Source organism: Bufo bufo, chromosome 6, assembly GCF_905171765.1.
Source record: "Bufo bufo chromosome 6, aBufBuf1.1, whole genome shotgun sequence".
Classification (NCBI taxonomy): Eukaryota; Metazoa; Chordata; class Amphibia; order Anura; family Bufonidae; genus Bufo; species Bufo bufo.
The window spans coordinates 85,269,612-85,282,404 of record NC_053394.1 but is presented as its reverse complement, the minus strand read 5'-3'; the positions used below and the strand labels follow the sequence as shown (position 1 = coordinate 85,282,404).

The 12,793-nt window shown below is 43.5% G+C and overlaps 1 protein-coding gene across 2 annotated transcripts in view; it reads right to left on the bottom strand.

Moving 5' to 3' along the window:
- The window catches only part of PRKG1 (protein kinase cGMP-dependent 1), a 1,174,838-nt gene that overhangs the window by 972,051 nt on the left and 189,994 nt on the right, over window positions 1-12,793 (bottom strand). Inside the window, exon 1 of one of the 2 annotated variants that reach the window (XM_040435671.1) lies at window positions 1,015-1,099. The exons of the other annotated variant lie outside the window; for it this stretch is intronic. The gene's annotated coding sequence lies outside the window, so the exon portion shown is untranslated. Of the gene's footprint in view, window positions 1-1,014; window positions 1,100-12,793 lie in introns of those variants that run through there. 2 annotated transcript variants of the gene reach the window in all.

Sequence of the window (12,793 nt, the reverse complement as noted above, 5' to 3'; positions counted from 1 at the left end):
AAAACCACGCCCCTAGGTCCACCAAGCCACGCCCCTGATCCGGTTAGGCCACGCCCCCCATTCCACTCCTTAGCCGACAGGGATTGAAAAAAGAAAGTTAAAAATCAACTTCTGTCAGCTGCAGGGGTTGGAGGGAGAGTGACTTTCTCCCTGCAGCTCACACTCAGACAGCACAGTGCTGCTGTCTTAGAGTGAGCTGTTCAAAAGGACATCCCTGTGTCCTTCTAGGTCCTGCGCCAGACGGAGGACAGGGAGTCTGAAAGCCGGACTGTCCAGCCTAAAACTGGACCTCTGGCCACCCTAGGGGAAGGCTGCTGTGGAGGTCACAGTTAAAGGGATGGTCCGCTATGGAGGTCAGTGCAGACTGCTGTAAAGGCCACTGTTAAGGGCTCGGGCCCCTGTGGAGGTCACTGTCAAGGGGGTGGTATGCTGTGAAACTCACTCTTAAAGGGGAAGGCTGCTGTAAAGGTTAAGGGGGTGGGCTGCTGTGGAGGTCCAATTTTAAGGGATGGGGCACTGTGGGGGGGGGTCAGTGTTAGGGATGGGGGGGCTCTGGAGGTCACTGTTTTGGGGGCAGGGTGCTGTAGATGTCACTGTTATAGTGGATAATGTTGATATATTTTAAAGACACACATAAACATTAAATGAAATAGATTAAATATACGCGAGCGAAGCCGGGTCCTTCTGCTAGCGTGTCAAAAAGTGCAATTGAAATTTTTTTAGTCCAAAGTAAGTAATAATAAAAATACAAATGCCCCCAAAGGGGTATTGTCTTGACATTGAGAACGCAAAGAGAGACGGCCTAACCTGGCGATAGGACTACAGTAAAAGAAACATTCTCTAACAGACGACATACTCTATAATACAGCGGGCATTTACTATGGAGTTAATATAGATTGTAACCCCTAAGCACAAATATCATAAAAAGCAAGTCATTAAACGTACAGTCTCATTACATTCATTTAAGAACTAGAGAACAAGGCAATAACCCAGAGAACCGACATGATTACACACAATGTATAACCTCCAGAAGTGAAATGATGATGACGAAGAGAAGCATCTCTGCCATAGAGGAAGCCAATGTTATATCCATTACGCCATCTGAAAGAATCATATACTCTTTAGATGAAATATTGTACCACATAATGAGTCTTCTATGGGGTGATGGCCGCACGTCCTGTTTACTGAGATAATCCTGTCTACTTCGCTTTCTGGCTGTAATGAAAATGGATCATCAAGTGAACGTTATTTAAATCAATTCCCATTTATTTTCAAAGTGGATACACATTCAGAAAATGAAGATTCCACATGTAATTTCACGTTCATCCAAGTGGGTTAACAGCAGAGACAAATCTTCGCTTATACTAGGACTGAAGTATTAAATAAGTACCTTGTGGTTATGGTATACCTTCCGTATTCAATTTTAGGAGACTCTAGCGCACATACCCGGCGTTGCCTGGGTGTACATCTATCTTCAGTATATAAATATTTTCTAATGCTATTTCTTACCTAGAAATACTCATTATGGTCTTTGGGCCAATTTGAAAACATCCATCTTTTTTAAAATCAATTATGCTTTTTATTTAAAGACCTCCATAGACAAGAGTTTATTGTTAGTTAAACCCCACGTTCTCGGTGCGTTTGACCAACAGTTTAATGTGTATGGGCAGCTCCTGTATCTTCCCTGACAGATGATGTCGGTGGGAGATGAGGATCGCGGAAAATGAATATTGTCACGAACCTGCGGGTGTGAACCCACTGTGCCATGTGTCCTACCTCCTCTAAGGGCGTTGTCTAAGTGAACCCCTCGATCTTCACAGTACCCCTGAGGGTGGGGATAGACTTTCCCGAGGGGAATACCAGGTTGCTACCTCTTGAGGAGGATTGTCACACGAGGCAGCTGGTCCAGGCGGACCAGTAGGTACCTGAGCAAGGTACCAGAGGTACAGGCGTTGTCAGCAGGCTGAGTCGTAACCAGCATACATGGAGTCCACTGCAGCCAGCACGCCAGAGCACAGACAACCCATGTCACAAACAGAAATGCATCCACACTCAGACCCTGTTCACACACAAGGCCGCAGCCCGCATGCATAACAGAACCAGCATACATGGGGAAACCCACAGCCAGTACAAAAGGCGCATGAAGCCAGCCAACAGGGCACCAGAGACAGGAGCCACAGAGATGCAGACACGGAAGCCACAACACAGGCCACTGTTCACACACTACACCACAGCCAGTACGCAGCACCAAGCAACCAGCATACACAGGTGTCAGCCTGCAGCCAGTATGCGAGAGGGCATGCAGCCAGCCTACACGGCCACAACTGTCACAGTGAGCTGCGCCGTGACAAATATATTCACTTGATCCATTTGTTCTCCATTAAATACACATACATGTTTGGCAAATCAGAACGTGTATGGTGCGCTGTGATTGGTTGCTATGGGGAATGAACAGTTTGTCTTTCAGACAGCACATGTAGTGGGGATGAGAGGCAGAATAAATTTGCAGGGGAGAGAAGTGGCAGAGTGAGAAGCAGGGCCTCAGCTACATTAGTATACTCATTTTAATGCTTGCTGAATCAAAACCACTTTTTTTTTATTAGAACCTTCCAGAACCCTATTGGCTGTACTTGACAACCCCTCAGTATTTTAAGTTGGATCACGAAGAGTATATGTACCAAGCTTGATTGAGATCCATCAAGGTACATAGGAGCATATGAATAGCCAACCTTCACTTCTATATACTGTATATGTTAGCGTATATACCAAGCATTGCCCGGGTGTATCTCTATCTATATACCGTATTTTTTGCTTTATAAGACGCACTTTTTTTACCCCAAAAGTGGGGGGAAAATGGCCGTGCGTCTTATAAAGCGGATACTTCGCTGGACGCTATGCTGCACAGCGCGGCCAGCGAAGTATCAGTGTGGAGAGAGGAGGCAGGGACACTCATGGCGGGGCCCGGTGCAGTGACTCTACTCTAATACACCGGGTCCCACAACTGTTAAATATATTCAATCTGATCTATATCTAAATGTATACCGCACTGTTCGGTACTTACTGTAGTACCGTAAGTATAGAGTTAAGACGGCGCAGACCGGCAGCTCCCTCGGTCATACGCCGCCTGCCCCGCCTGCCGCAGCTCCCTCTTCATGCGCCGCCTGCCGCAGCTCCCTCGGTCATGCGCCACCTGCCGCGCCTGTCTGGTCATACATAAAGTGAGATAAGCAGGCAGGCGGGTAGGTGGCGCATGAGGAGGGAGCTGCGACAGGCGGGGCAGGCGGCGCATGACCAAGGGAGCTGCCGGTCTGCTCCATCTTAATGCTATACTTACGGTACTACAGTAAGTACCGAACAGTGCGGTATACATTTAGATATAGATCGGATTGAATGTATTTAACAGTTGCGGGGCCCGGTGTATTAGAGTAGAGTCACTGCACCGGGCCCCACCATGAGTGTCTCCGCCTCCTCCCTCCACACTGATGCATCTGATGGGGATCTGTAGATGACACTTATGGGGATCTGTGGATGACATAAGTGTCATCCACAGAGCCCCATAAGTGTCATCCACAGATCCCCCATCAGTGTAATCCACAGATCCCCCATCAGTGTCATCCACAGATCCCCCATCAGTGTCATCCACAGATCCCCCATCAGTGTCATCCAAAGATCCCCCATCAGTGTCATCCAAAGATCCCCCATAATAGTGTCACCCACAGATCCCCCATAACAGTGCATTATCCACAGATCCCCCATAACAGTGCGTCATCCACAGATCCCCCCATAACAGTGCGTCATCCACAGATCCCCCATAACAGTGCGTCATCCACAGATCCCTCATAACAGTGCAGCATCCACAGACCACCATTAGTTCAAAACCTACCAAAAGCACACCTTTTGGTTCAAAATATTTTTTTCTTATTTTCCTCCTCAAAACCTAGGTGTGGTCTTATCATCAGGTGCGTCTTATAAAGCGAAAAATACGGTAATTATTTTCTAAAGCAATTTCTTTCCTAGAAGTACTCACTGTTGTCTTTGGCCCAATTAGAGAGGTAAAGAAAACATTCACCATTTTTTTTATTTTTTTTTTACAGGCCCCCTATACACCCAATGTTCTCTGTGGGTTTGCCCAACAGCTTAATGTGTATGGGGAGCTCCCAACTCTGCCCCAATAGATGATGATGGGGGAGAGAATAATCAGCTGAGATGAATATTTTTGCCTGATCTTTTTGTTCCCCTGGGATATAAGTTTCCGGCAGCTGCTATTTCTTCTCCCCCCAATAAATACACATACACGTTTGGCTAAGCCCATGAATATACAATGAATGGCACTGTGCTTGATATACTCACCAGTGCACCATGGCCTCTTCAAACAGTGGAAAGTGGCTCTCCCAGGTGTCAGAAACTCACCTATTGTGAGGATTGGTCAGATAAGATATTGATTACCTATCGTGAAGATAGGTCATCAGTATTTTACTCCCTGAAAACCCCTTTACGGCTGCATTCACATAGCAGTATTTTATTTTCAATGTTCATGTCCATTAAAGGAAAAGAAAAATACAACAATTATGGACACAACACACAATGTTTGAATATTTTTCTGTGTGATAATTACAGTTCTCTATTTCCACTCTTGTCTAGAAGAGATACCCAAATCCACGAAGAAGCCCTGAAAGAGATGTATACACAGAGGTAACGGGAGGCCCAGACGTCGATCATCTGGAACATCACCTTCTGCTTAGTTATACCTTCAAATATTTAGGTTTCATCAAACAAAACATGTGGTGGTGTATGTCTGGTGAGATATTCTAATATACAAAGGATAGAAAAAACCTTTTAGGAAGCAAAGTTCTATTAGACAAAGCGGACATCTTTTAATAATTCATCATTTTTAAACACACAGTTTTTCAACTGATCGGTGGGGGGAGGTAAATTTAGTGGAAGGCTTGTCCTAACTGGACAACCCTTTTAAAAGGCAGTTTAAAGGGTTTGCTTTTTTACCATCTTGTCTGCAGACTGTATATATTATTGCAGATCATCCCCCAGGTTTATGCTAGAGCAAAACACTGAATCGCTTACTTTAATAAATTTTTCTAAAATCGGTTTTGAGTCAGCATCAGCGCGAGCCGAGGACTGGAATCCACTCAATACAGCTTGGGAGTCCTCATATTCTTGAGCTCCCATATCTCTATGCCCTCCCATTCCACTGATAGCTATAGGAAGAAACTCAATCAATGTCGTCAGGGTGAGAAGCGTTGGGAGCTAATGAATCCTGAGCTAAAGACCTGCACTGAGTGGTTGGATCTGCTCAACCTCAAGGGCACCACAACTACCACCAGGCAGGAGCCCCAACACCAGGGTATGCCCTGAGGGAATAAAAGGCAGCACCAGAGGGAGAGATTGCTACTGTGAACTGTGAGTGCTATTACTACACCCAAGACCACAATTACCACTCCCATCCTCCTCGCCTCCAATCCGGGGTCTCTGCAATCTGATATTGATGATCTAGCCTGAGGATAGATCATCAATACTATACTCCCAGAAAAACTCTTTAATTATAGTTATCTTTAATTATATTCTATCTTAAAGATAGATCATCAATACTGTACTCCAAGAAAACCCATTTAAGTATATTTAGGATTGCTAGTTATAAAATGTACTTTATTATAGCTATTTTATGCTGCCCGATATACGGTACGCTGGATAATATATGGAAAGTGACAGTTCATATAAACAGAATGAACGTATTGTACATGTAAAGAACATATCTCTATAATCCGAGGAGTTTAAGTCTGATGTACAGGTCAATTATATCATTAAAAATGCTGGGATGATACTAATTCAGACCGATGTGATATTTCCACACCCACATGCGCCTTGTAGTCTTTCCTCATATCTTCATCTACAGTACTTATGACCACCTTACACTCACATCAGCCCAAGGCTCAAGGCAGTGTGCATACTGACTCAGCACGCCCCTGTGCACAACTAGGTCATACAGGTACATTCAATCATTATTCCCAGCATACGGCTCTGTCTCCTCTTTCTACTGTGCATGTCTGTTGCATTATGATAGTCTGGAATGGCAAAGGACTGTAAACATGGCAGAAACAGGGTTAAAAACAGGAATGAAAATAGCAGTAAGACTTCCGACTAGAGCATTGGTTAACACCGTCGCTCTGTAGCTCCAGGGCCATAGTTTTTAATCTGACCAGGGCACCATCTGCCCATGTTATCCACTCTACAGACATACATCTATTAAAGAGGACTGCTGGAGTACCAAGCCCACAGTTGCTTTGGGACTTTGTAGCTTCTGACATCCACTTTCAGTATTACAAGAGTGCCAGGGGTGAGGGCATCGGACTGTCGCTAGAAGATGGCAGATGCCTGGTCGAAGAAGGGTAAGGGAGAAAGAAAATGCAAGGCAAGTGAAAATATGTAAAGACCGGAGAGACTATGTGGAATCATCAGCTACAGAGATATGGTAGAAGATGCCACAGAAGAAAAATTATAATTGCATAACAAAGATGCCAAATGGCCATAATAATCCAAGACCATGCCCTGAAACCTAATGAAGGTGGCCACAACAAAGTGAGGTCCTATTTCAGTTTTTGCTATGAGGCTGAATAATTACTCATGTGCAGGCACATGTTTTAAAGATATATACTGTATATATACCTTATAGATTAAATATATCTATGCTATTATGGTTTAGCTTGCCACAACAGAGCTGCCACAGTTGGACTGGTTTACGGAATGTAAGGAATACAACCCTTAACCCTTATAGAAGAATCTGGACCTTACTGCCACGATCAGGGCTGCCATCAGGAATTTCAGGGACCTATACTGGCAAACCGTGTGTTAACATGTTAACTTTGAAGAAATGTAACTTTTAACAGAAATAAAGCTGGAAAATAAAAGTTCAATTTTACTGTCAAGACATTTGATAAACATGCTTGTATGTACTGGGAATCAAACCCACGACAAGTTGTACAGGAGTTTTCAGCTACTAAATGCCATTTCCATTTATTTACTATTTCTTTTATAGAAAGAGTTACATATTTCTGCAAAGTTATTGTTAGGAAAAACATTATATTAAAGCAAAAAACGTAATAATAAATGCATTTTTGTAACATACTATTAAATATCACAAAACAGTATTTGGCAAGCCAAACCTGTACAATACAGTGAACGCATTATTTATGATGATCGGGAAATAGGGGATATAAAAATGGTGCAATTTTTTCCCCTTTCATTTCAGTAATATATCATTTATTTAATAATATGTCTGAGAAGAGAACAGTGATATGTATTAGCTTTTTAAGCACAACAATACACACTTTGCAGCATGGCAGGGCTGTAGCCTAGAGGTAGAGCCTCTTCCTGCCATATAGAAGGTCTGTGGTTCAAAACCCCACAAACGACTGTAAGTTTATTTTCTGTAGTATCATGTTGATCCCAAGGGCACCACAACTTCATTAACGTTCACTGCACTGAATTTGGATAAGGCCGCCAACGTTGTTGGCGGGGCCCAGGCCCCTGACTGCACTGCCCTGATGGTGGCCCAGGCTGCAGTCACCAGGTCCCCCCAGGAGCAAACAGTTTAGAGTGTAACCTAACAGGATTAATACCAAGTAGCAATAAAGAAGACCAGGCAAAATCCAAGCACAGAGATGGAGCAGAACAGCAGGTAAATTGTAAGTTAAACAGTCCGAGTCAATACCAGTAAGGAAAGGAGCCAAAAATCAGCAATCCAAAAGCACACCAGGTTGTAGGATATGATATTTGGTACAGACATCAAAGCAAGCCAGCTTCAAACTGAGCATTCAGATTGGTCCCCTTATAAAGCCTCCTGAACGGTGGAACATCAAGTCTTGCTAGAAGTCACCCAGCATACCAGCAATACAACGAAGACCAGAGCAGAGGTGGTTGGTAGGAACGGGTGATGCAGTAGCACCGGGCGGTATGGGATACATGTTATTTACTGGTCATAACATATGAAAGGGACAGTGGGTCAAAGGAAAGAATTGTATCTTCTGAGGCACATTGCAGATAAGTTTCATTGCAACAGTAAAGCCAATGTAATTCTAGAAAAAAGGGCTTTTGGCATCATAATTCATAAAAGTGGGTCCCCCATTTGGGACCCCTCCCAGACCCAGAAATGAGAGCTATTTTTACCCCCAGAAATCAGATGTAATCTACTGCATTCCAGCCGAGGAAAAGCGACGAGAAGTTCGCTAGAGCTGTATTACTTGCAAGTGTATAGACAAAGCTTCTCCGTGTGCCAGGCCATGCAAATATTTAGGTGCAGGGATTACTTTATGATTTAAAGTGAACAGACTATTTGGCTGTGTTTGTTTAAGCTGCAATTCAAACAGCAGTTTCCAATTTCTGGCTTTCTAATGATTATTCATTTTTGTTTGTATAGAAATACATGAGCTGCAATGCTGTGACATCAGTGGAAGCACGGGTAACGCTGGAGCAGAATACGGCCACTCTAGGCAGAGATTGCTCGGTTTTGTGGGAGGCAGGCTACTAGATTGGATAGCGGATTTCAAGCGTTTTCAAGTAAACACAAAACTATAAGTGTATATGAGAAAATAACAAAATGAAACTTTTTTGTATAGGTCAGAATGCACAGGCCATACTCAAAACTATGTCATATATCCTGAGTGTGCTGCTAATAAGATTCTATGGGCACTTACTGTCTCCTCTGTTTTACACAGAAATGTATTATCTAATGGATTTTGTAAGAAACAAATTGTACCATGCCTATTACAGAGCTAGAATTCCTTGAAACGTTACTTCTAGGGCTTAATGTGCTGCTTCATGCAGGTACAATAGTCGGTACCGTACATTGTTTGCATGAGCCCTAATATAGCACCTAAAAGTCTGGCATTGTTCCAACCCCTGTGATCATCTACAGGGAAATATAGTATTGCATGTGACCCACTGAGATTAATGGCATATCATATAATACAAGATTGTCACCAGAGTCACTCTAGGACATATGTAAAGGAGTTTTCCACATGCGATTATTCTGCCTGCCAGCAGATTTGTCCCTATGACACTGGCTGACCTGTTACATGGTCGCTTGGCAGCTGAAGGCATCTGTGTTGGTCCCATGTTCATATGTACCCTTACTGCAGTAAGGGTACAGAGGGGAGGTAACCAGTTGGGGGTGTGTACCTGCAGAGTCTAACAATGGCAGCACTGATTGGATAGAGTCAGTCTGTGCAGGTACACCCCCCCCCCAACTGGTTACCTCCCCCCTGTACCCTTACTGCAGACTGCTAGCAATTCCTTCATAACTTCTAGTGCAAATAATAAAGGAACGGCATAACATAGAGCCATAAGAATAGATGCTCCAGAATTGTTAGTACATGGGGAATGCATGAAGCTATTAAAACAGGCATGTCTGGAGTGGTGAAAGGTCCCCTTTAAACATATATAATAATAGGAAGGCATGCTGAACTACTTTTATTCTTGAGATTAAGGCTTTCTTGAGAACTTTCCTAGCCCCTGGTTCCCAAGATATACCAGATACTCAAGCTGAGATGTCACAGATGTTATACATGGTGGTCAGCTCGTCTTGACAGACACTTGTATAGGAAAAACTATGATTTCCGAGTACAATAAAGGAAGTGGATTTTGCTTTAACTCACAAAAACATGTGCAATCGCCAGATCCTGACCACTGGTCTATTCTAGAAACTTGAAATGCCAAAATATGTATTAAATGAGAATAAGTATTGAACTACATGGTGAATAGTAAAAAGAAAGAATTTCACTTGTTAAAAAGTATCAAGTACAAATGTCCTCCAAAACAAGCTGAATGCCAAAAACTAAATCAGAAAAGAACAATAAAAGAGAAAGGTCAGAAAATGATACAGAAGAAGAGTAAAGATGCCCATACTTTTTTAAAGAATTTCTGGCAGTACAAGGTATTCCTCCCGACCCTCCCTTGCACAAGTATGTTCAGCTCAGCTTAGAATGGGGAGGTAGAGAATAAGCAGCTGCCAGACTCCTTTGGAGCCAGCTTATCTCTCATGAGAACAAGTGTTTGGGACCCCATTAAGTATTGAAGTTTTAAATATGTCCATACACTTTAGACAGCTGCCGGCCAACAGCTCACGACTCCCATATGTACTGTACATGCACGCTCAGCTCAGCTAAGTGTGCACGGGGGAGGGGGGGGGGGGAATGAATAACTGGCTTTTAGACTCCTACGGTAACCCCTGCCGTTCGGATGGCACCCATACAAATGAGGCAGGTTAAGGGTCCCAGCAATAATGGCAAATTCACTGACTTTAAAGGGGTTTTCTGAGATTAGGAAACAGTGGGGCACAGATGGAGGATGACGTAAAATAAATATGAATTACCTATTGAATGGCCCTCTGATCCAGTTGCCATTCCGGTCCTCCCTGACAGTTTTTATTTAGAGAGCTGACATCACATTGACAATGCATGACCGCTACAGCCAATCACCGACTTCAAAGGTCTTCTTGATGCGCTGCAGCCCTGTAAAAAAATACTAGCGGGGAGGACCGAAACGGCAGCGGAAGAGCAGCAAGTGATTCAATAATTAATGCCTTTTTTTATTTTATGCCTTCCCCTGCCTATGCCTCACTTTTCCCTAATTTTGGAAACCTTATCTCTGCTATCACTTAGTGGTTATCATCAAACTATCAGAAATACCAATAACCCCATAAAGTAAGAAGCACTCAATGTATAAAAATATACTGTTTATTAAATATTTCATATAATAAACATACTGTACACATCAAATGACTGAGGCAAGATGGAATGCGCCATAGAACTGCTGCAGAATCAGAGCATATACAGGGTAAGTAAAATGGGCCCCTACAAACATGGCAGTCAATGTTCCATAACTGACAAAGATCAAGCAATAAAATGATGAGCCAATGATTACTCTAGCACAGGGATGCTCAACCTGCGGCTCTCCAGCTGTTGCCAAACTACAATTCCCAGCATGTCTGTACAGCCTACAGCGATTAGGGCATGCTGGGAGTTTAAAAACACAGAAATATAGTGGCAATACTGGAGGAGCGGCTCAACCCCTAACACTGTAGCGTGTTTTACATTGGGGGAGCAGCCCCACCGCATGTGGACCGCAGCAAACGACCATCCCCAGCAAAAAATGCGTACAATGGAGGATGCCGGAGCGGTCCACATGCACCACAAGAGCATCCTACACAAAACGGAGCATTGTGCGGATGTAAATACAATCATATAAATCACAGAAAAAATGCACCAAACGGATATGCCACTGACTATACTGGCTAGTCATAAATGCAGATATTAAAAGCTGAGACTTTCGCCAATATATTCCTGTCAGGAAAATATCGGAGCCCATCATTGCACCACGTCACGGTCACTCAGCATGGCAAGGGGTCCTACCACTACGCTACCTATGGTGTGAACACGGTCTGAAAGTGATGTAATCCAGCTCGCAGCCAGGCTTCCACACAAACGCCTAGCAGGACAACTAGTGCAATGTGAACAAAGCCAAGACTGCAAGCCACACCCATATCAGACCCTGTGATGGAGGTCACCAGGTGCAAAAGAGTATTTGAATGCCAGGTAACGGCACATACACTACATATAAAACAAGACAAAAACGAAAGTCTCAGCTTTTAATATCTGCATTTATGACTAGCCAGTATAGTCAGTGGCATATCCGTTTGGTGCATTTTTTCTGTGATTTATATGATTGTATTTACATCCGCACAATGCTCCGTTTTGTGTAGGATGCTCTTGTGGTACATGTGGACCGCGCCGACATCCTCCACCGTATGCATTTTTTGCTGGGGATAGTCGTTTGCTGCGGTCCACATGCGGTGGGGCTGCTCCCCCAATGTAAAACACGCTACAGTGTTAGGGGTTGAGTCGCTCCTCCAGTATTGCCACTATATTTCTGTGTTTTTGTCTTGTTCTATATGTAGTGTATGTGCCGTTACCTGGCATTCAAACACTCTTTTGCACCTGGTGACCTCCATCACAGGGTCTGATATGGGCGTGGCTTGCAGTCTTGGCTTTGTTCACATTGCACTAGTTGTCCTGCTAGGCGTTTGTGTGGAAGCCTGGCTGCAAGCTGGATTACATCGCCTTCAGACCGTGTTCACACCATAGGTAGCGTAGTGGTAGGACCCTTTGCCATGCTGAGTGACCGTGACGTGGTGCAATGATGGGCTCCGATATTTTCCTGACAGGAATATATTGGCGAAAGTCTCAGCTTTTAATATCTGCATTTATGACTAGCCAGTATAGTCAGTGGCATATCCGTTTGGTGCATTTTTTCTGTGATTTACATGCTGGGAGTTTGCAACAGCTGGAGGGGAGCAGCTACACAGTTGTATATAAAAAATAAATGATGTATGGATGTGGTAAGTATAAAATAAGATATCATCACTGAGTAGACAGTAGTCTAAACAAATGTAATACTGTAGCAAAATCGACTACAGTCTATGGACATTCACGCAATACTGGCCAATTGGGGGTCAATAGCAATCATCCATATAGCAAACGCAAAATAGCGTAAAGATGACAGGCTAGGCTGAATTATCAGCCATCCCTAAAATTACTACTAATAAATGAAGTGCAGCTGCAGGAGCAAGCATAGAGACAAAAAGCAAAGGCATGGAAAATAATAAATGTAATCAAATACCCATAATGGTTGATGGTCCAGTCTACCGTGTATAATGTAAAACCCTCAGCACACGTTTCACCACATGGCTGGCTTCATCATTCAATTGGGGTAATACATAACCCTC